Genomic DNA, 24,845 nt, shown 5'->3' with positions numbered 1-24,845 from the left:
GATATATTCGCCTACTCCTTCCAGTATTTCGCTACCTAATGTAAACTCCTGTTCCTTCCCGAGGCTGTTGAACATTACCTTAGTCTTCTGCATATTGATTTTCAAGCCTACCCTTCTACTTTTCCTGTCTAGGTCATCAATCATTATTTGCAGTTCATCCCCCGAGTTGCTTAGCAAGGCAATGTCATCAGCAAATCGCAGATTACTGAGGTATTCTCCATCTACCCTTATCCCTAACTGCTCCCATTCCAAGTCTCTGAATACTTCCTCTAAACATGCTGTGAATAGTACTGGGGATGTTGTGTCTCCTTGCCTAACACCTTTCTTTATGGGAATTTTGTTGCTTTCTTTATGTAGAACTATGGTTGCTGTGCAGCCACTATATATATCTTCCAGCACTTTCACGTACGGCTCGTCTACCCCCTGATTTCGCAATGCCTGCATCACCGCCGAGGTTTCAACTGAGTCAAATGCTTTTTCGTAATCAATGAATGCTATGTATAAGGGCTGGTTATATTCCGAGCATTTTTCTATCACCTGATTGATGGTATGGATATGATCGATAGTAGAGTACCGTTTCCGAAACCCTGCTTGATCCTTTGCTTGATTGCAGTCTAAGGTTGTCCTGATTCTATTAGCGATTACCTTAGTAAATACCTTATACGTAACAGACAGTAAGCTGATTGGTCTGTAATTTTTAAGGTCCTTAGTGTCCCCTTTCTTGTGAATGGGGATAATGTTTGCATTCTTCCATGCTTCCGGTACCGTCGATGACACCAGGCACTGCGTATACAGGGTGGCCAGTTTTTCTATCACGATATCCCCCCCGTCCTTCAGCAAATCTGTAGTTATCTGATCCTCTCCAGCTGATTTCCCCCTTTTCATAGTTTCTAGTGCTTTCTTGACCTCTTCCTTCGTCACTGGTGGAACGTCTGACTGTTTTTCTCTACCGCCAATCTCATTACGGTCCTGACTACTTTGGCTACTGTAGAGATCTGTATAGAACTCCTCGGCTACTTTGACTATCTTGTCCATATTAGTGATGACGTTGCCCGCCTTGTCCCTTATCGCATACATCTGGTTTTTGCCTATGCCCAATTTCTTCTTTACCGCTTTAAGGCTTCGACCGTTCTTTACAGCATGCTCAATTTTCTCCATGTTATACTTCCTTATATCGGCCACCTTGCGCTTATTGATTAGCTTTGATATCTCGGCCAATTCGATCTGGTCTGTTGGATTGGAAGCTTTCATACTCTGCCGTTTCTTAATCAACTCTTTCGTCTCCTTAGACAGCTTACCGGTATCTTCTCTAACTATCCTACCGCCTACTTCTACCGCGCACTCAGTAATGATATCTCTGAAATTATTGTTCCTTGCCTCTAGGGTAATGTCGCCATCCTCAGTTAGAGCTGAATACCTATTCTGTAGCGAGATCCTGAATTCTTCTGCCCTCCCCCTCACCGCTAATTCGTTGATGGGTTTCTTTCTTACTAATCTATTGCGTTCCTTCTTCAGATTTAGGCTAATTCGGGACCTCACCATCCTGTGGTCACTACATCGAACTTTCCCGATTACCTCTACATCCTGCACAATGGCGGGGGTTGAACACATTATGAAGTCGATTTCATTTTTAGTCTCTCCGTTAGGACTTTTCCATGTCCATTTTCGGTTCTTCCGTTTGCTGAAGAAGGTATTCATGATTCGTAAGTTATTGCGCTCTGCAAACTCAACTAGTAACTCCCCTCTGCTATACCTAGAACCAATGCCATAGTCACCTACTGCCTTGTCTCCTGCCTGTTTTTTCCCTAATTGGCATTGAAGTCGCCCATTAGTACAGTATACTGCGTCTTTACGTTTCGCATTGCCGATTCTACATCTTCATAGAAGCTTTCAACTGCCTGGTCATCATAACTACATGTAGGTCCATAGGCCTGTACAACCTTCAGTTTATACCGCTTATTAAGCCTAATTACGATGCCTGCAACCCTCTCATTAATACTATAGAATTCATCTATATTACCCGCTATATACTTATTGACAAGGAAACCTACTCCTAGTTGTCGCCTTTCTGGTAAACCTCGATAACACAGTACATGCCCGTCCTTCAGTACAGTATATGCCTCATTCGGCCTCCTAACCTCACTAAGCCCTATGACATCCCATTTCATGCCTTCTAGTTCCTCTAACAGCACTGCTAAACTAGCTTCACTAGCTAGAGTTCTAGCATTAAACGTTGCCAAGGTCAGTTTCCAATGGCGGCCTGTCCAGCGGAGCCAGGCTTTCTTAGCACCCCCTGCTGCGTCACAGGTCTGACCGCCGCCGTGGTCAGTTGTTCCGCAGCCGCTGGTGACTGAGGGCCGTGGTTTTATGGAGCTTATCATAGGAGGTTGTGGCCAATTACTGCACCAGGGTGGCCAACTCCTGTTCTGGTGAGGGAGTGCGTTGCCGGAGGTGCTCACCGGCATCAGGTCGCACCCCAAACCTGTATATGCAATTCCATCGACACGCGGATTTTTTTTTCATCCGGTGGAGAATTGCGCGGCACCGGGATTTGAGCCCCGGTCCTCTTGCATGCGAGGCGGATGTTCTACCGCTACGCCACCGCTGCACCCTGTACTTAGTAGCGTTCCGAAAACGTTGTCTGAACGCCTCGGCGCTAAGCCTATACTTTCTCAGAAGGCAAGCTTTGACCTTCTCGTAGTTGTCCGCGTCCTCCTTGCTTAGCCGCGCGACAACCTCCGCTGCCTCGCAGGGCAGAACCGTCAATAATCTCTGAGACCAAGTGTCTCGCTGGAAGGACAGTTTTTCGCAGGTTCGCTCAAAGTTAGCCAGATACAGACCGATATCCCCTGATATCACATATGGCTGCATGTACTTTGACATCTTGAAATCTGCCTCCTTGTTGAGACGAGGTACCGCTAGCTGTGGACAATCGCCCGACCTCTTGCTCAACTCTAGTTCTAATTTCCGGAGCTCAATGTCTAGCTTCTTTTCCTCTCTTTCCCTCTCACGTTCGCGCTCCCTTTCCTCTTTTTCCCTCTCAAGTTCACGCTCACGCCTCTTTTCCTCTTTTTCCCGCTCTTTCTGCTGTCTGAGCTGCTCCTCCTTTTTTTGGGCGATGAGGTTCCATGCTTCACTGAGCTCCTCATCATCGGCTCCCAAATCTGTGATTGCCTTTATAATCAAAGGTTTTCGTGCCAAACCACTTGTATCAATTCCCAATTCCTCACACAATTGCAACAGTTCCGGTTTCTGCAGCTTTTGTAGGTCCATGATCGCTCCGAGTGTCGGCTACTTCCAAAACAACAGTGCAAACTACCAAACCTAAAGGCGTTTCAACACTTTTTACCAGTTCTAAAATCTAACCCTGTTCTAGAACCTGGTCCGCATCAGAAGAAAAGCCAAGCACTCACCCACACATGCGATCGATGTTCCGAGCTGCTTTCTTGTTGGCCGATTGTTGCTCCTGCTTGTTGCTTGAGATGCCACCTCCGATCACAAGATGTTGTGGCTTGTAGATTCTGATCCATCTCGAATCACCAGATGTTGTAGCTTGTAGATCCAGATCCCACCGCTGCCACCAGTTGTCGTGACGCTGGGGCTAAGTCGACCCGGCCTTCACTTGGTAGCGTGCAGAGACTCGGGGTTGAAGAAGGACTGAATCTTCGAAGTTGGTAAAATATATACAAGCAGGTTTAATGGCACTTTGAGAAAACTTATTTACAAGATTATTTACAAGAAAAAGAAGGGTACATCAGCAAAATGGCAAGCGTTAAGAGTTCATAGCGAGAAGCGACTGGATGAGCCGTTTACCCAGGGCTCAGAGCGACCTTTCGTGCTCTGCAGCGTCCTTAAAAACCCCCTATGTCCAGCCCCTCTCAGAAGATGCTGACCAACCAAATCCAGGGCACGCCCCTCAGATATCGGCATCCAATCGAACACATCACTGCACTGATGATCTGAAGCACTGACTGGCCCGGCATTGTTTCGTTGAGCCTGGTCACTTGTTGGCGGGAAAAGCCTGGGAACTGCGAGGAGGTACATTTCTATTCTTCAGCCAAAAATCGATAGGCTGGTTCCGGCAAGTGGATTTACTTCTCAGAAACCCAAGTGCACGTGCGCGCCGCATACGCTCCCAGCATTGTCCGTTTTCGACAATTGCAAATCTTTCCTGCATTCCCGGGAAATCATTTAATGGCCGTATGCGTCATGCTCCTTTCTTGTCCTGCACGTCAGCGGACGTGTCACTCTGTCGTCTCCTTTGTCCAGTAGGCATTCCTCACTGGACGATAGCACTTCTCGACGGGAAGGGTGAACAATTGAACGAAAGCACTTCCGGCTATTTCCCGCAGGGGGACATTTCTTTGTGTTTTTCTAGACGTTCTCTTGACAGGGTCAATTTGGCATTTGCAGGGTGTCCACAAAGCAAAACAGGCTTACAAAACAGGATTCCTGGAAACAGGCTCACTTAGAGCCATTGTACCAACACCACATACCCACAGCACTTATCCATGCCCACAGGCGAACAATAGAGCGCGCAAGTGCGGATGATGCACGGTCGTAACAGTACCACTTCTGGTTTCACGCTTGACTTTCTTATCTCGCACGACTTTTTGAACATTAAACGTTTGGTTTTCCTTAGGAAGGCTTCAGCATCACCAGTGATTACCGAGCTTGGGAACCCCACCATAGCAAATCAATCCACTTGCTTTTCAAAGCTCGCCTGCATAGTATGTTCACATGACTTCACAAGAGCAGACCCAAGGCAGAGGTTAGCAATAGCGCGTTTCACAGTCTTTGAATGAGCCGAGGAATAAGGCAGCAGCTCCTTCCGTGCTCGAGGCGAGTATTGCCAACACACATAATGCTCGCCCAAGGTAATACTTAAATCTATACTTAAACTGAAAATATCCTCGCAAAGGGAGTTCACGGGTAAAACACAATCCCTGCCCCTCTTCTTGAAAGTTGGCTAAAACTGGGCTTACAGCATCTGTGTAGGTCAAATCTTTCTGTTCTTTAATAACTATTAGAAAATCATCAACATACCTGAAAACGTTTAGTACTTCCTTCTCAGCCAAACTGAGTTCTAGGGTGCGGTCATTAAAGGCTAAAAAAATGTTAGCACTGGGGCTACGCAGGATCTCATGCAAATCCTTCGTCTTTGTCGGTAAAAGCTGTTATCAAAAGATACAATCGTCACACTGAGATGAAATTATACCAGCCTCATAAAATGACTAATTGACACACCTGAGGAGTTCTGAAATCAACTGTGCCGCTACTCTCTATGGCATCCCTTACAGAAGTGAACAAGGAAGGCATCGTGGGGCTGTCACATGAATATGCATTCATGCACTTTGAACTCGGGTGACTACAGTTTCTGGACCAAACAGGTACATTTAACCTAGCAGCAATGAACAATTGTCAGTATCCTTCCTTTAACTGTGCTTTGTAGGCCATATCTGTTAGCAGCTTCCTAGCACCCTCTACAGACAAAAGCTTGTGGATGTGTGTTATCAAACAGCCTGGTAGGTACCATAGGGTTTGATGGAACCAATAAGCTTGAAATGGTTGTGAAAATGTTATGAACTCTGGGGACTATGGTTTTTGGGCCAAAAAGGTACATTTAACCTAGCGGCAACAAACAATTGTCAGCATCCTTCCTTGAACTGTGCTTTGTAGGCCATATCCTACCTGCAACTCAAGTCTGAAGAGGTCTGTACCCACATTATGGCAGTTGTCCAGCTGTCCCCTTTCTTAGCAACCGAACTCTCGTCTTCATTCATGCTGCATATACATTTAGTATGTTTCCTTTTTGTTGTGGCATGAAAGGATTGGATAACCACAATATTTAAGATGACTACTGGCAGAGCACTCCAGTATTAAATTTAACAAGGACTTTATGACGTCTTAAATTACACAGCAGAAGTCAAACTGATTGAAGCACTATTGATTTTCTAATGTACCGGTGAAAAACACAAGAACACACAATTTCAACAAAGACAGGCAATTTCCTTCAATTTGTTTACTGCACAGCAATGACATCTGAACAGCACGCACGAGCTGTTATAATCTGGTTAAAAAAAATGTTGCATGCATCTGCTCTGGTGTATGTATATAGGGTATGCTGTATTGCTATTTCTAAAGAAAAAAACACTTTGACCAAAATGTGGCTTCCCTGGCTTAGGGAGAGCGACCCACTTTGCGGCTCTTCATCTATTTACAAACAAACACTCTATTACCATCAAGCAAAAAGCCAGGCTTGCTAACCAAGTGTACATATGTTTTACAAAGCTAGAATTTGCATGTTTCGATTGTAGTTTGTACTGCCTTGCAGTGGATATCTAATGGGGGAGGCAGTAAGTTACAACTGGTCGGCCCCACAGCTACAAATAAATACAGAAACGACATACCAAGCCCCCACAAAAATACTTATCATCGATGTGTGACCGCTTACAGAGTAAAGGATAAAAAATAATGATTTAGGCAACCAGCGCCAAGGCAACGACAAAATTGAGTCGTGTGTGTTGTCCATTTTGGCCTTGAAGTCGAACCAACTTGCCCAACAGCACAAGTCTCAATCGAACAGTATGAAGCATGAGCGCTCAAATCTCGAAGCAGTAGTACAAGTATAACAGTAGAAACTTCAATTAATGACGCACATTTCGTGGCACCACCAAAGAACTATATGGACCTAGCGCCAGTGCAGTCAAACCAGACAGGCAGACGCTTTAAAACTCGGATCAACATTATGCTACTAGCCAGAGCCAAGTACTCGCGGGCAACACATGCGGCAACAGCCGTAGACACCCTATGGTAACAGCGGACCGCGTCCGTGAAAACCGCATACATTCAGAACATAAATATCTGTAGTGCATTTCCGTAAGCACAAGACAATTCACGAAAGCCAATAGTTTAAAATCCGGCTTAATGTGGAAGCAGACGGTGCCTGAAGTGGTCATCAGAAAACCAACATCTTCAGCACTATTGCTGGGAAAAAATGTGAACTTGCAGCGCAACTGTTTCCACACTCGTTTAAGGTTGATTTCAAAAGAAATGCTTTGCAAACCGGGAGGAGCAAAACAAACCTCTGAGATATTCTGAGGAGATAGCGAGCTCGCTAGACTGGGCGCAGCCATCTTGCAAAATAACATCAATGACACTAAGAGAAAAAAACAAAATGTGTCAAATATAGCCACATTTAACTGTTTCAAAACATGCACGCAAAGTAGTGAATTATATTGTATTTTGTGTTATGACGAGTAAAGAAAATAATTTGTAATGCGTCTAAAGGCACATGATCGTATTTGAACAGTAGCAGTAGTCAGGCAGTCAATAGGTCGTAGCAACACAACGCAACCACAGCGACATTAGCAGCATGGCGCATTGTGGCGCAGCACCATGCGCAGCACGGGAAGAAACTTGTATTACACGGTGGTTTTGAATTCGGACATCATCAAAGTGGAGCCATAGAGCTTTCATCATCAGGAACGTTGTAAACTTCGGCAGTGGATCATGGTTCGGACCAGCGGACGGAGACCCGAGGACGACGAGCAGCGTAGGCGCGGTGTGTTCCATGCAGTGATAACTAAAAGATGACCCTTCGTTTAGGACTCCATACGGGTGTTGTAGCTAGAACGCAGCTCAGGGCTTATTCCGAAGCACACGTCTCTGGCAAGGGTGTAAACAACCTAATATTCGAGACGGGGCCTGCTGTCCTAAAACGACTAGCGTACTGCAGCTTTTTTCAGATGCCTGCGGCTGTTTCGTTGGTGATACTCTGACGATGCGCGAGTGCTGCCATGGCTTTGTGAAAACTTTCAAAAGCTGCAATTCAAAATGCGCAAAATAAGAGAGCTAGATAATGCAACCATAGTACATGCTCTCAAGGTAAGTATGAACTTCATGCTGCAAACTGAATTATAGCTCAATTATTCAGCAACCTTGATTCAAAGGTAATTGCGTGAAATGTAGGGACAAGGAAGAAATAATTAAGCCACCATATTCCACAACTGCACAAATGTAACGAGCGCTCATATTTTGCACAGTTTTGCATAAAGTTCTCACAAGCAAGCTTCTTTCACCTCCCAGTTATGAGCATGCATTGTGTGCCCGTTATTGCTTCCAAAGCATTTTATAACACCAGCACAATTAGTCATACCTTGCTAACAGGCACACATTGATTCTAAACTCAAACTGCCTCATAAAAAGTTTCCTGTTATAACAAATCTTGATGAAACAAAGATTAAATGCAGTGTCAAGCCAAGTTTGTAGCAGTCAATTGTTCAGTTCTTTCATGTGCAATATCGTGGTTGACATTTCATGCAAATGATTTAACACCTTGACGTGCCTAGTGAGTTATGACAAAACATGGTATAGGCTACATTCTTATATCTGTACAGTGGAACTGTGTTTGTTAAATAAGTGTCTCGTCTCGCGCATAATTGATGTAGAATTGTTACTGAAAGGGCCCACGAAAAGCCATTTATTAAAACTAGAAAACGCGTGCAAGCAATCAGTACCTCTACAATGCAAACATTTTCAAGCTACCTGCATTAGCACTGATCGTATCGGTGCAAAAAATTACTCTTGTCCCCATCAACTCAGCGCATGCCACCATGCCCTGTCCCGCCTGCCTGCCTGTATCACCTGGGAGTGTCCAGTTATTTTGTGCACCCAGCAGACCCCAATAACATCATTGAAGAGTGAGCACACGAGAGGTGGCGTCACCTTATTTGATTGCGAGCAGTTGCCAGGAGCACTTTTTGAACATTATCTGCAAAGCTTTGGAATTTGACTTGAGTGCTCAGAAAGATCACCTCCGTGAACTTCTTGCATTAGAATATTACCATTGAAGCACTCATCAGCTCAGCATGTTTATCAGCTTCAAGCAGGTAGGACAAATTTATAGACTGTGACTGTACTAGCTTAATCAAGCAATTCTTGAAGCTTTGTGAGGGGTGCGACGATACCTCTGAGCATGTCCATCTGCTTCATTCTTTTGCTTGCCTGTGCCCGCAATGAACATGAATTCTTTCCTGCTGAATGATAGTCATAAAGGACCTATGAAAATGCCTTTCTGAGCTGTGTTAAATGCTTCACAAATTTTCCTGATTGTCGTTGCGCTTGCCACATGTCAAAACCTACTTTCTCAAGCACTGACGCACATTTACCCCCATTTTTCAATGATATGCTAGGTCTCCTAGGGCACCACTCACATCACACTTGTGTTCAACAGCACCACTTCCACACAGTATTAACATTACAGCGGGCCTGACATAACGGAGACAATGTTTAGTTCGGGGTCATTTCCTTCTTGCATTAACTGGAATAGTCCTTTCCGCTTGCAAAGGTAACAATTTCTTTTTCGAACGAATGCCAAGCGTTGCCCTTAAGTGGACTGATGAAGCTAAGACATTTGCAGGGGTCAAGTGGATTCAACTAGTGCAGGACCTGGTTAATTCGAGAAATATGGTAGAGACCTTTGTCCTACCTGGGCCTAGAAGCAGTGTGTCCTACTAAAGATCCAAGGGTCTTGCAGGGCTGGATTCCGATCTCACCCTCTTATCTCAAAGGCAAAGTCTGAGTTTGCAGCACTTGCCAAAGTGGCCATGCCGTATAGTCTTCTGCCATAAAGACAACCTGATACCCAGTAAGCGCCCGGCCATGACAGCTGCCAACTACTTTCTGACAAAGTTAAAGTGGAAAGACGGGCGAGTTGGTATTGGTATGACGACTGCGGGTACAAAAACACAGGATGAAGGAAGGAGACAGGCGCAGGATGAACGCTTCGTCCTGCATCCTTTGAAGCATTTGCCCTGCGTCTGTCTCCTTTCTTCTTCCTGTGTTTTTTGCACTGGGATGCATATTTTTTTCTGGAAATGGCATGTGATTTTTCGCTCATGATGCTGACGCATTCCATAACGCTGACAGCAAATTTTCTGCAAAACACTGCAAAAATTTTGTTATGTTAAAAGTTTTACAGGCTTCCCACGCAAATTCAGTTGAGTGGTACCTTCTCGTGAGTGCAGAATAAAGCTCGCTCGATGGCCGATTGGCTGCTGTTGCCTTTTCGTCCTACCAAAATGTTTGCTCACCTATGCCAATGTCAAAATGACATTGCGGCAAAGCGAGCCAGTTCCAAATCAAACAGTTTCATGGTGTAGCGCCTTCCCCTGGCTGCGCAAAGACTGGGGCCAAAGCATGGCCGCTAGAAAAATGAAAAAGGACGCCGGCTGGCAGTGGCACTTGAAACCACAGTTGGCTGGTCTGTTCTAGTCTAGATCCTTATCAGCTGTCTCGTCCTTCGCTCCTGAGGTCTTCAGCCTACAATGTATTCGGCCCCTGTTCCTTTTTGCATAATGCCAGCCTTGCCTCGAGCCCAAGTAGCATTTAGCTTCTGCGGCATTGTTTTGATATGATAGCTTAAAGACTTCGTTTTCCAGAAAATCCAGCAACAGCAGCAATATTGATGTGAGCGAAAAATCATCGGCATGCCTCTGGCAGGTAGCAGTTGGCAGGTGAGAAGCCGTGCACTGACTGGTCAGCAGGTTGTCTGCCGCCACGAAGCCACAAGACATGGCCGACTTGGAACTCCTGACTCAAGCAGCTTCTTTGAGATGGAGGGGAAATGAGAATCGGACCCACCGGAAGCCTTCTATACTGTAACAAGAATCTCCCATTGATAGCGCAAGCTACAACAGCGATGCATCGTATCCTCATCGATCGGAGCAGCCAGCTGGGAGCCCCAACCGAGTGCCGTGCACCGAGTGAAGTGGTTGGCAGCCATTGTCTCCCTCCTCACACAGAGCAGACAACTGACGTTACATGGCATCTCTTCTCTAGCTGCAACACAGCAGGCCCACACCTGTGTAGCCTAGACTAGTTGAACCTGTTATGCCCATTTAAAAACTGCTCGAGTAATTCATCCGTACTAAACAGGCATGAAACAGATAATGAGTCAAGCACATTACTCCTATGCCATGCAGGCACGTTCTTGGTTGAAGCAGGTCTTTTTAGCTATGGCTGTTGGTGTTTCACGTAATGTGGTAGCTCACGAGTATAAGCTAATGAGTAGGTGTGGGATGATAGTGTCACAAATTCAGGAAATGGTGATTCAGCGAGTTGTAAAGTAATGAGGATCTGCAGGGGAAGCCATTAAAACTATCGCATTAGGGCTGATGTCTTCCAGTTTTTTTCTCTTTTCTTGCGTTTTTTTTTAAGGTTTGATTTTTTTTATTTTTGAGGAAATATGCTAAAAGGAACCTATAAAGGTAATTATTGTCATTGTAATGCAGTACACTTCTAGGATTTTTTTTGTTGGTATTCAAGTCAAATTTTAAATGTCTCTGCATACCCCCTTTAATTTACAAATTTCTCAAAATTGCTTTTCGCAGTCTATTTGGACATCATCTCACGGCCTACTCTTAGCTGCCCCCTACTGACATAAACTTGGCCATCTGGGACCAAATGACGCAGGCGAAATGTGCCCCAGTGGGGAATGGTTGTGACATTTTCTTTACTTTTCTCATCGGCATGTGTCGAGTTGAAGGGAAAGGAGGGTCATTATTTTTTACCTCCATCTGCGTTAGTAAAACCAGCTTAAAAATTTGTGTCGTGGAAATGAGTGATGAAATACTAATCGTTAGTGCACCTTTTCTAGCCACAGCAAATACCTTTTCATTGTTCCTTTAATCGAGCTGAACTAGTTCGTTCATTATCAAAAAATGTATGCAGCTTTGCTTTCATCTATTTGTTCCTTCTTTGTTGTGGTTTCCATGCAGCAGTTTTATAACAACTTCATTCCTTTCGTGCACAGACAAGGGTAGGAAAATGAATGGCTCGTGACGACATGCATATGAAAAAAGCGAAAAGTGATTGAAATCAAGTAAAGCATATGGAAATTTTTATTATTGTTGTTTCACAGGATATTCAATGGAAAATTATTACTTTAATTGTTTTTTACCTGAAAGATTACCGTGGAAGTAGGAGAGATGGCAACTATATGTAAATAGAGAGATCCAAAGCTACAGCAGTGGCTGTTGAGCCTTGTTCGTCCGAGTATACTAATTCGGTTGTGCATAGCCGAATATTGAGATTGCTCACAAGGGTCACCCCCAACCAATGCGGCAATAGGTCTAATACCACAAGTGCCACTTGGAATGCGATTGAGTGGTGAGAGTAGCAGCTGTACCAAAATCCTTTAGTCCTCCTCTAGGAGCACCAAAGGGTTCTAGCCAGAGCCACTGTTAAAGGTATACTGCAGGGAATTTGCAACTTTCTCTGAAATCGCTGAAATTGCATTCGGGAGATGCAGTTACCAAAAGCTGTTTTGTGCACTGCTTTGAGATTATTGTACTGGCAAGTTATATTTTGTAGAAGATGGCTGTAAAAGTGTGAACTTTCCTTGGAACTAGTGCTAGGTAGTTTTTAATGAGGAATTATATACAACTCTGAAAAGTTTTGTTAAGCAAAAGCTGTAAAGAACTGTATTAACACGATAAGTACAAACCATCTTCTCTTGGTCACGTGTCAGTGTATGTTGTGCCTCGAGGCTCCTGTATTGTGCTCTTTCTGCGATGGGTTCCTTGCGACATAGGCAAGTGGCTTTGCCTTATGAGTGACCTTAAAGCAACTCGCACTTCCCTTAGTTTTGCACTTGTACAATCAAGCACAAGAGACGAATTATAGGGTCATTCAGAACTACACATCTTGCATCTACAGTACACCTAATGTGGAAAGCCTGGGAGTGATGCCAGCAATCTCTCTGTTATGCTTTTCTCACTCCGATTTTTTTTTTTATACTGTCCTCAACAGTTCAAAACGCAGCTGAGTTGATGCAGATAGTTTTCGGATAATGATTGGATTTGTCCGCACATTCACGAAGCATGCTTGGGTAGAAATACAGAAAAATACCGAGTTCTCACTATACACTAACTATCTTAAACGCAGTGGCGAACTGATTGTAATCTTCATTTAGGAATTTGTTTTTGGCAGAATCACAAAGTGGCGGAAATATGTGTAGGTGGTTTCTTCACATTCACATTCAAGAGACTAACAGACCAAAATGTGTCATAAATTATGATAGAAATGGCAAGCTCTTGCCTTGCAATTGAGGACAGCAGTACAGGAAGCAAAATGATTTATTTATCACTGAAAATCTTATCAAATGAGCTAGAGTGTTACATTGCTGTGAAACCTTGCCGTTACCGGTGCATCCCACCATATGGCCACATCTCGGTGAAGTATTCGAGTGCACATGATTTTTTCTTTTTCTTCCACGAGTGTTCATGTTCTATTTTAGTTTATGCACTCTCTGGCCATCACTCTGCTGATTATAAATGCTCCCTTCACTTCGCCAGTGAAGTGCGTCTAGCTTCTGTCACTCAGTGGAACCACAATGATTTGCATTTCTTGGCTGCAATGGCGACCACGGTTATTTAATGCTTGCATAGACTTAGGCGTTTGTCAAAGTGCCATAACGGATGGGTGCGGGAACTCATATATATATTATTCTCTTCTGTAAAAAAAATGAATGTCTGGCAGCAGAGCTTTCTTTTTATATTAGCTTTCAATACATCCTTTTTGCCCGCCTGTGATTGACATTTTGCTCATTTATCATGGTTTCCAGCTTCTTCATACAAACAAAAGACATCAGTAACATCAACTGATGAAAATATTCTTGGTAAAAACTTTTCTACAGCATTTCTAACAAAAATTTCATGGAATGATTACTTTAGAAGTATGTTTTTCATTGAGCCGAAAAGATTAGGTGTTTAAACTTTTGTAAGGTGTGAGAAATGTACTCATTTTGCAAAGCCATTGTTGTTGCACGTTGCAGCCATAAAAAGTTTGCAATCTGCAGTTCTCGTAGGCCGTAAATTCACTAAGGTGTAAACAAAAAAAATGAGAGATATAATTAGCTGAGGAGGAAAAACTCGAAAGCCCATCATATTCTCCACTGTAGCCATGGAAAAAAGTCTAGCTCTTCCGCACGATGACACAGCTAGGCAGCTCCGAAGGCTTTATTAACCAGTGGCTGTTTTGTGTCACAGGAACACTTTTGTTCCTAATACAGTGTGCATTAAAAAACGTTTTGCTTTTTGTCCTGTAACTCATTACATGATGGAACTGAAAGAATTTACATTTAAAATAACGCTTAGAAATGAGCTCAGTCCTACTTCACACATTTTGATTCAGTTTTCACTGGTGGCAGCACGCTAACTGTGACTGGTGCATCTGTTGACTCAACTATCAGTCAACAGCAGTTGATGATTTAATTTATTCTAGGAAGCAGCTAGAAGTTCAATGGCACACACAAGGTTGGTACTGTGGGGGGCACGAGGTAAACCAGCAACTTTTGATGTACAGACTGATGTACAGACGTCAGCAAGTCTGCCCGGAGTGCTCGAACACCAACCTGTCGCACAAAGAAAATGAAATTTTTGAGCAGGGGCCCAATTCTAGGAACAATGATGGCGCTATACTGAAGGTGCATAGGCATACTACTTGCACTGACAGCTACACTTTACCGCTAATAGAGCAGCCCAGACAAAATTTCACTTTGTTCGCTCCGCAACACACCTCACCAGCATTGTAGACGTGCCAACGACTGCACTAGTGGTGAAAGTGTGTTGCTATTGCTAGGGGGAAGGACTATACAACCAAGGCACAGCAGAAGCCAAATATTATAGTGATTGTGTTCAGCCATTTCGCTGCTAATATGTTATTATTATGCTATTATGAATCAAATCATATAAGAATACCCAAGTACAGATGCAGATCTGCTAAGCGAACTCCGAAGCAGATATCTCAATACCGGTAGCAACCCCAATGCTACCTATGAGTACAAAGGGGTTCCTAATGAAGACTTCGACAGAGAGATCGCGGAAGCGGAAATTTGGGCCGCAATTGGCCCTTTACATACTACCTCTCAGCAATTAACGACTTAATGAATGAATATTGGAACAAAGGTGAACTTTCGCAGATGTGGAAACACGTGAAGGTTGTCTTTATTCCTAAACACAAAAAGAAACTAAGCATAGAGAACTTAAGGCCCATCTCTCTTACGTCGTGCTTAGGCAAACTTATGGAACATGTTATTCTAAATAGGCTTTAGAACTACGCAGAAGAGAATGACCTTCTGTCCAGCTCAATGATTGGCTTCAAAACTCAACTCTCTACTCAGGACGTAATGCTTCAGTTGCATGCAGAAGTGATAGATCCCCCTAACAAAACCGGAACCAAAGCGATTTTTGCCTTGGATCTGGAAAAAGCCTTCGACAATGTCTCTCATGAAGCCATTCTCCAAACCCTCGCCAACATAAACGCAGGGAACAAAACCTTTATTTACATTCCTTCCTTTCGCTCGGGAAGGACTGCGGGCAGAGCTAAGTATCGCAGGACTTGCATCGGACAAAATAGCAATAGGAGACAGAGGAACCCCGCAAGGATCAGTCCTCTCTCCCTTCTTGTTCAACCTAGCAATGATAGGTCTGCCTCCCAAACTTGAAGAAATCCAAGATCTTCAACACTCCCTATATGCTGACGATGTCACCTTGTGGGTAGCAAAAGGTTCGGACGCTCACATAGAGGAAACGCTTCAAGAAGCAGTGAATGTAGTCCAGTCATACACTAACCAGATTGGGCTGAAATGCTCACAACATAAGTCTGAACTACTAGCAGTGAGAAGGAAAACGCAAGACAAAGTAGAGAAAAAAGTCTGCCTGCACGGACTACCCATACCCACAGTCGATACTATTAGAGTGCTCGGGCTCTACATCCAGAGCAATAGGAAGAGCAATGTTACTATCAACAGGCTGGAAATGACTGTGCGATAAATCACTAGACTGATACACAGAGTAACGGCAAGAAAGAGGCTGACATTTGTCGTCTTATCCATGCCTTTGTACTAAGTCGATTCACATACTCTGTCCCTTATCTCCGCCTCATTCAATCTGACAAGGAGAAATTAGACACTCATTAGAAGCACCTACAAGGCTGGGCTAGGTCTACCCAGAAACACTGCGACCGAAAAACTTCTCTCACTTGGGATACACAACAATGTAGAGGAGCTGATTGCAGCTACAAAGACTAACAAACTCTAAAGCAGGCAGACAAATTCTCAACCGCATGAGAATTAATGTCGAACCACTAGCCAACCATTAGGACCACTACCGAGAGGAGTTGGCGACAAAATTATCTCCAAACCTGTGCCCAAAGACATGCATCCCTCCTTCCATGAAGGCAGGAGGAAAGCTAGAGCTAGGGGCCTAAACAGAAAATACCGAAATCACGATGGGGTGGTGTATACCGACACCTTGGATTACTATATGGCTGACGGTGCCGTTGCTATCTTTGTAATTAAGCAGTACAGTAAGTAAATGCGTATCAGCTGCTTCGGTCAAAGTCCGCTACTCGGACCAGGAGGAAGAAGCCGCAATCGCTTTAGCCATCGCCACAGCAGATGCGGACATAATTGTCACTGATTCAAAAACTGCCATACGTAACTTCTCGCGTAGCAGAATATCAAATACTGCCAGAAACAACCTCGCGGATATCAGACTCGACAGAGAGATAGAACTCGTGTGGACACCTGCCCACTCAGGGTACCCAGGCAATGAGGCTGCTCATCAACACGCTCGAGGTTTTGTCGGCCGAGCGGTGAGACCTAATGCCGAGGAAATTGAAATGGAAGAATTGCTCACATACAGCGACCTACAGCGACATACCCCTGCCAGCATTTTAGTTCATCGGGACAGTTTGCCCATATGATAACAGTAGCAACTAGTGCAGCTCCCTCATGACTGCATGGGCAGCAAGAGCGCAAGTATGCTGCAAGGGAATACACTGTCAAGGTTAAAACATGCCAAAGTTAATACTTTTCTTGCTTCGTGCACACTGACTACAAATGAATTACTTCTCCTCTATGTGAAAGCAGTAATAGACTTTGTTTCATGCATTTTGCCTCGCTTAACTGATCAGTATTAGACACATACCTTCACCAGACATTGCACTTCGGGCTGGTAGCAGAAATAAATGGGTTAATATATTGTACCAATAAATTATTATTAAACTTTTACCACTTTGTTCGCAGGAAAAAAAGACATTTTTGCAAATGTGTGTAACATGCAAGGCTGATGTTGTTAATGCCCACATCACATTGACACAGATAAAGTAACATAGTGTGTACCAGTGAAAAAAGTGATTTCTAGTCTGTGTTTGTGCTAGGCTTTGTTTCTGCTGCTGTCTGCAATCAACAAACTACATTTCTAAGGATTGCATTTGCAAAAGAAACTAGTACTCATATTAAGACATGCTAGGCCGAGGACCTGGGTTCAGTTCCAGCCATAGTGGTCGTTACATATCAATGAAGGTGAAATGCAAGACACACTTGCAATGTCAGTGCACACGAAGAACCTCAAATCAATGGCATTAATGCAGAGCTGTCAACTATGACGTCTCTTATAGGCAGTTTTTCTATATCACTTATGGAAGTTAAACACCATATACCACACCGAAGGAGGAACAACACTTTCTTTACTGACCAAATAAGTGAAAAAGAAACGAAACTCGCGATTGCCCTGGCCTTTAACTCTGATGTTGAAGGAAAGAAAGTGTATTCAGAAGCAGCAGCTGGTGGTGGCAATTTCCACCTGAGCATGGATATTCAATGAATGCTTGTTTTAATCTGAAAGTAAATCTCTAGAAGGAAAATTGTTGATGAAGGGCGACATCTGCAGGTTTTGTTGATGCTATATTGCCATTTATGACACTGTGAGCACCCTTTCACTCTTATCTACTACCCTGCGAAACTAAGAAGCAAACAAGATAGCTTTGAACAGTGCCACATTGCTGCATTACCTAAGCAACAGCTGCACGAGCTGTTTAAAGCCACTTGCAAAATACACAAATCATTTTCACAACATGCACGGCGGAAGGTGTTTGTACGCAATAGAGGCACTCAGAAAAGTAATGTATCAGCTTTTGGGGTTGAAGCACAGCTATGGACGGTCACCTTTTTTCTTTTTTTGATGCAGGCCTTTGCTTCACTGGACGGTTTAGGTGGGGTACTCACCTAAATACAAGGCGTGCGATAGCATTTCGGAGCCGATTTGCATATGTTAACGATATGTAACACAAACCTGCGTCTGAGCGCCACGACGGGTTTCATGACGCGGTTGTGCGCCAGCGATTGAATACATTCACAAATAAACCGCATTTAATTGATTCGTGGCAAGACTAGCCACTAGAGCACTAGCCTCATGCAGTCTTTGGGGTAGTCTCGCGGCACATCACGCACGCACATCCAACGGCTAGCAGCAACGTTACTAGAACAAACTCTAGCAGTCAGCACAAGGGATCTTGCCGAAATACAAGGCTTGCGTTCCCTCATAAAATAGATCGCATTTCGGGGCCGATTTTCATGTAAGCGGTATGTAACAAACCTGCGTCTGAGCCACGAAGGGCTTCGTGGAGCGGCCGTGTGCCAGCGATTGAATCAATGCACAAATCGCATTTAGTTCATCCGGGGCAAGACAAGACGACTAGCCTCATGCGGTCTTTGGAGAAGACTCGCGGCACAAGGATTGCACAAGAGCGCGCACACACATCCACGCAACAACGCGCATCGCACGCTGCCACAACAACACGAGCGCCGAGGCCCATGCCTTGAGTCGCTAGCGTGGAATGGGGGTGCCGGCCGCAGCTCGTAACAGCCAGCCGAAGGCCTCTTCTCCCTCTCCATCTTCGTTTTCCCCCTCGCGCCACATCCGTTTGTTGGGATCGGATATACGCGGGCCGGACTCGAGGGCAAGCGCGCTCTCCCTCGAGACCGGCTGTGAAAGGGCGAAGGGGAAATGGCCGCCTTGCATTCCCGTAGACAGGGAAGCCTCCCCAGGGCTTGTGACAATGGCAGCCGGGCACGGGCGCAACAGGCGCGATCATGGTCGGATTCGAGAGCGGCGGCTCTACTGGCGGCCCATACAAACTTAGCTAGGGCTAGTGACCTGCGACATATTCGAGAATATTTCCTTCAGGCGCGAACGGTGGTAAAATTTTTGTACTTTAATTATCGTAAGGAGCACGAAAGAATTGTGGAAAAGGCCAAGCTTCGCTTTTGAATACGCAATGCACTTTTATCGGGGTCTTGAAATATTACATCGTGATTGAGCGCTATTTGGAAGGTCTTCATTGAGCTTCTTTTTAATATTGCAATAATAATACATCACCAAGTAAACAAATCAACATATTTTAGGCAGTAGAAAATAGTTATGCAAGCAAAATGAGAAAGTAAAAATTGATGTTTTGTCGGTAACATACACCTGTGTTGCCTTAAATCATTGAGGCGTGCATGCTCAGCCATCTTTTTATAAAGCACAAATTCCTGCGGTCATTTTGCTTGGCTTACTCGATACCTGTATTCAATCACGTGATTTTTCTAACTACTGTCCATTTTACTGCGCGTACATTTGAGGGAATTCTGCCTTTTCCAGACGAGGTTTATTTTTGTTCGCGTAACATCCACATACACACAGTCGCTGAAGAGCAGGGGCATAATGCAATTCTAAAGACTGAATTTGATGCTGCGTTCTTATGTACGCGAAGCACCACAGATAACTACATGCTGCACTGTCACGTTTTTTCTCGTGTTTAGTACTGGCCCCCGTCACACGATTAAGGTTTCGGAGGCCAGTTTCACTTTTTGGGCAGCACGTATCTACTATCAGGAGCTTGTAAATTCTGCAGCTGGTATTGCGGTGAGGGGTCGTCACTAAACCTTCGGAATCGCAGGTGCACAGCTCAGATATAAATGAAATTCAGCCACGCCTTTGCAGCACTTGTACGCAAACGTTTTGTTATCGCCTGTGGTGCTAGCGCACATTCGTCTTCAACATTTTTTCACCGTTCGTGATGTACACTTTCTTCTCATAACTGCCGAAAGCTGCTAATCACCATTCTATATGGACTCTTACTTCCAGCGTACTGACGCTTCAATCGATATTGTTATGCGGGAAGTTTCCTCAATTTAACATTTTGGTAAAAGGGGCCGGGTGGTTTTCTTTGACAAAGATTTTGAGGTACAACTTCGTACTGTGCGTTTTTAACAATATAAAACAATCCGAATTCAGCGTATAACACCGTGATGTAGAGGCAAACAAATTTGACGAGACAGCAAGATGAACCGGAGGAAGCACCCGGCTATGATTGAAAGTGGTTGGAACCTGCATTCACGGGAGCTCAGAACATTCCCGAAAAGGGTCACAACAGAATTCGACATGCGTGAAAAAAAAGGAAAAAACCCTGCACACCAAAATTCATCGCAGTGCACAAGAATGTCATTCAACAACATGGAAGAAATTAAGTCTATACAACGCCGGGATGAAAACAGTGTCAACGGTTACAAATATTGGTCTTTGCATCATTTACTTATGGTCTACAGTGAGGGAATTAGCCCAGGGGAGTGTGCATAGAAGAGAAGGCGTATGCATCGGCTTCTGTATAAATCAAGTCAGCAATGATTTAGTGCTGACCTTTAACGAGAGGAGGTCATTGACCACCACAGCCTGCCAGGACTGTTAGTGATTTCCGGCGTACTGATTTTTACTTGCCAATCTTAAGGAAGCGAATCGTTTCATCTGTAAATTCAAGGAAATCGATTTTTTACCGCCTACTTTATCCTGCCTCCACAGTACCTGCAAGATGCTGGTATGCAATATTATAAGCTTTATACCTCATTGAAATCGAAAAGGAAGAGGTTCTTTCTTTCTTTCCTTCTGCTAACTCTTAAATTGCCAGAAAGGGTCTCAGTATTGCTGTGCTTAGGAGGTCCCCCTTCAGGTCATCTGCAATTAAATCCACCGAAGTTTAAATTGACGACTGGGAATGTCTAAAACAAATGCTATCGCGTTATTACTTCTAGTGTGACTGAGACCGAAAAGAAATTAGTTAAGACTATGAGTTAGCGTCCGTCTTATTTAATTTCGGCGCTAATTCCCGCCTAGCAGCTGACGTCCTTTTATCACGCGCATCGGTTATCTCGACATTAGATCTCGATCGCGATGTTCGTCTGAGACCATCCGCCAGCCGTGAGCATGTGCGCGTCCAGAGGAATCGGACTTTCTCCCTCTGTACCCGTCGCCGTTTAGGTACAGTATTTTTTTTTTTAGCGTGTGGTGTTTTTGAGCATTCGCGCGTAGCGTCTACAGTGGCGAAAGTGTGACCTTAATAACTAGTTAAAAGTGTGCACTGTGCCAGCGAAGTGTCGTGAAACTGCGATCCTTTCGAGTGAAGTGCGTCAACGAAAGAGTTTGTATTCTGTATTTTGTAATTTACGTTTTTTGTTAAAAAAAGGTCATAATTCTTTTACAGTCTGCTTTTTCCGCCGTCATGTATATTCTTTAAAACCCTTTTTTTTGCAACAATTGATTCTGCAATACTTCGGAAGCCGCACCATTCCTACTTTTGTGGGCTATGCCAATGACTCAATCAAACAACAAACCGGAGTGATAATTCTCTTCCTGGGGCAGGACTGTCACAAAGGTCTTTACAGGAAGGTAAATTTATATCAAATTCCGCTAGACCACTGCCCCCGACACATCAGAGCCCTTTGACCAACCGTGGCCTGAATGTGATGAGCAGCATAACTGTAAAATATGGCAATCTTATAATGGGGGAGCTGTATTAGGAGGCGCGTGAACGATCTATTTCGTCTAAGGGTACCCGAGAAAACCAATAAGTTAAGTTATTGCCTGAGGCTGAATTTTCATCACACATTGCCTTGACTTTGTTGGGCGATCGTTTGTTCAACATTATATATTTTCGCATGGGCTACGTGTGTCCCAAGATTCATCCTCTGGGCGACCATGATGAAGGCACAGCAGAACTTCTACATAGTGTAGCCACCATTTCATCAACCTTGCTCACAGCGACTTTATATATCTGGAAATTTGATTTCTTCCATGCCTTAGTTATAACTTCCGTTTTCTCTTCTTCCACCTTTATTTCGTTTTTTTTTTATCCTCAGCCTAGTTCGCTCGAGCTCCGGCCAGTTTTTCTACTGCCCACTTTACCAGTAACGCTTCTTGTCGTTTAACCCCACTCGTCTTTGTGGGGGCGCCTAGGTAAAGAAAATACACAGCAGAAAACGGCTTTGTCTGCCGGCCCGCAACTATCCTTTTCCTTTCCTTTCTGGGGCCATCAGCCCCTTCCATGTCCCTACCTCGTTTGTCACGTTCCCCAGTCTTCACTCGGCCGGCAGCGTCTTTTGCATAGTGCCGCCGTCGACGCTCGTTTTGAGCAGGCCCGGAGTGTCGGGTCGGCGGGTATCTTGTGCCATTGATCACAGTGTCTGTACAGGCTTGTGGCCATTTGGCTCCTTTTAAAGTTTTTCTACCTTTTTGCTCTTTTCAGCCACCTTTTACTCTTCAAATTTTGCTTATGCGGAATAAGCGAACACGTTCTAGTCAGCGCATTTTGGGTCTTCTCCTGATTGCTTCGTTTGAACAAGCCGACTTTTTTTCTTTTTTTACTTTGATGCACCGCTTAAGAGGTCGTTATTTTTTTCAGAGTGCCCCGCAGACGACCGTGTCGCCTTGCTTTCTTGCAGTCCTGTCTCGTACCTCCCTGTCTGCAGTAAGCGTGGCTTGGAATGCCGGTGGCTTATTCTTTCTTTTTTTTCCTATTTGAGATGCCTCTTCTAAGCAAATATTGTAAACGCGCGAGGGGTGCAGCGATGGGTGCGCACACAGCCAGCGCGTCACGTGTACTGATGCAGTTGTGGTCCTTGAGATTGATGGTTCATGGATCCATTGAGCTGTCCCGCCGAACGGTTTCTGACACAAGAGGCTAAACGCGCTATTCTATGAGTTCGCCTAGCATTGTTCGCAAATGTCGCAAAAGGCCTTTGGACGTGAGCGCGTATGAGAGTTAGGGATGACTCGCAGATAGAGATAAAGCGTATAAGATGCCCTCCCTGCTCGACTGAGTGTTTCATTTTCAAGCCGTGTGGGTAAGGGTGAAATGCATCGGCGTGCGTGCACTTAACGCTAATTTAATACGAATCCATAGTGCAATTTGTGCTTCGTGCTGTTTAGGGATGTTATTTCTTTACGAGGCATGTGGTGCTAGGCGCTGCCTATGAGTGGTCTATCTTCCTTGCATGCTTTCTTGTCTCTTTCATGCTGGTCGTTTCTCGTAGCGAGTAGTTTAATTTTTTCTTTTAGAATGCCGAGGTCCGGCAGCGTCTCGTTGCACGACGGATGATGATGTTAGTCAAATTTAGTGCCGTTTCTGCTGCCCTATCGATCATGGTTCGCTTTCGCCAAGTGCTCAAATCTTCGACGATCATTCATTACACCTTAATCCTAATTTACTTCTTCATATCAATACATCGTTTTATTATTTGGCCATAAAGAAAGTGTCTGATAGCGCATTCGCAAAGTCCAATCAAATCTGAGGCTCTGAACCGATATAAAGATGCAATATCGAATCATTTTAAGTCAAAACAATCAGAGAAGGGTCCAGACAATAAATCCGAGCGAAAATGTCAGATTTTATCAGCGTGGTTCGACTAACACGGTAAGGTGAAGGAGCAAGCGGTTCAACGTTTCCACATCGCTGCATGGAACTATCACACGCACTGCCTGTCGCGAGGCCGTAGTTAACTATTAAATAGTACAAAAGCAAAACGACTTTTGCCAGCCGCGGTATCTGCCATCAAATGCAGCGGCGCCCGAGCTGCGGCACGGAATAGAAAGGACAGCGAGAAGACAGGGATTTGAAAGAAAAGAAGGGACATATGAAAGAAAGGACGCGGCAGGTTATAATGGTATAAAATCAGTCAGTCACATGGAAAGTGTACAATAGCATGATGCCCGCCGCCCATTGTCTCAACTTATCAAAGCTTGCCAATACGGATAGGTATCAAATGGCGGCACAGCACCGCAACGAAGGCCACACAGGCTGCCGGATACAAGAAACACTCTGCCGGAGCGAAGATGCACCCTCTCTCCTAGCAGCGAAGAGCCCTATCCAGCCATCTGGTCAGAAGGGGAAGTGGGGGGAGGCGTGCGCTTGAGAGGGGCGAAAACCGGTTGCTGGCCAGTTCCCGAATCCGATCCTCCAGAGAGGCGGTTTGCCTGCAACCACTCCCAAACGTAGTTTGCAAAACTTGTCTCTTCGTCCCGTTGTCCACCGCGGAGGAATGGGTGCCTTGCAGCGAGCTAATGCGTGTAGGTGGGCAGGTTACAGTGGAAAATCAATTCCCTTCAAACGCCGTACCACTATCGTACTGAAATTAGCGTGTCCTTCTACCGCACTAAAATTTACAGAAAGCCCCTTTCTCCCCTGAGACAGCCCGTGCATCTGCCGTGTCTGTAGCGTCGGTCCCGCCGAGCTGGGCGCGAGCCAGCAAGTACTGCGCGCAAGTGCTGGAGACGTGCGGGGAAGTTGCTTGTGCAAGCATATGCCATCCTCGTTTTTGGCCAAGAACGTGTGATATCAGGTTGCTGGAATGAAGGATGGAATGTATCATCGACGCGAGAACAAGGATAGATCATTTGAAGAGATCGCTACAAATTTGGAAGCAGATTTCACAGGTGAGAAAGATTTATTCATCCGGTTGTCTTAAGGACTGAGATAAAACAGAAGTAGCTTTGCGATTGTTCCTGTGAAACTCATTCGCACTCATTGAGAAGCTATATAATCCCTGCAAGGAACTAAACATGAGTGTTGCGGTCGCGACTGCGCCGGCAATCGCCCGTGATGCTACTTGACGAGCGCGCGAATGGCGCAGTTAGCGGTATGCATGCACGGCAGCAGATAGACACTCAAGGCGCGCTCTATTTTGG

The sequence above is a fragment of the Amblyomma maculatum genome, chromosome 7, assembly GCF_055883805.1.
Source record: "Amblyomma maculatum isolate TAMU_Amacu chromosome 7, ASM5588380v1, whole genome shotgun sequence".
Lineage (NCBI taxonomy): Eukaryota > Metazoa > Arthropoda > Arachnida > Ixodida > Ixodidae > Amblyomma > Amblyomma maculatum.
This window is presented reverse-complemented; position numbering follows the sequence as displayed.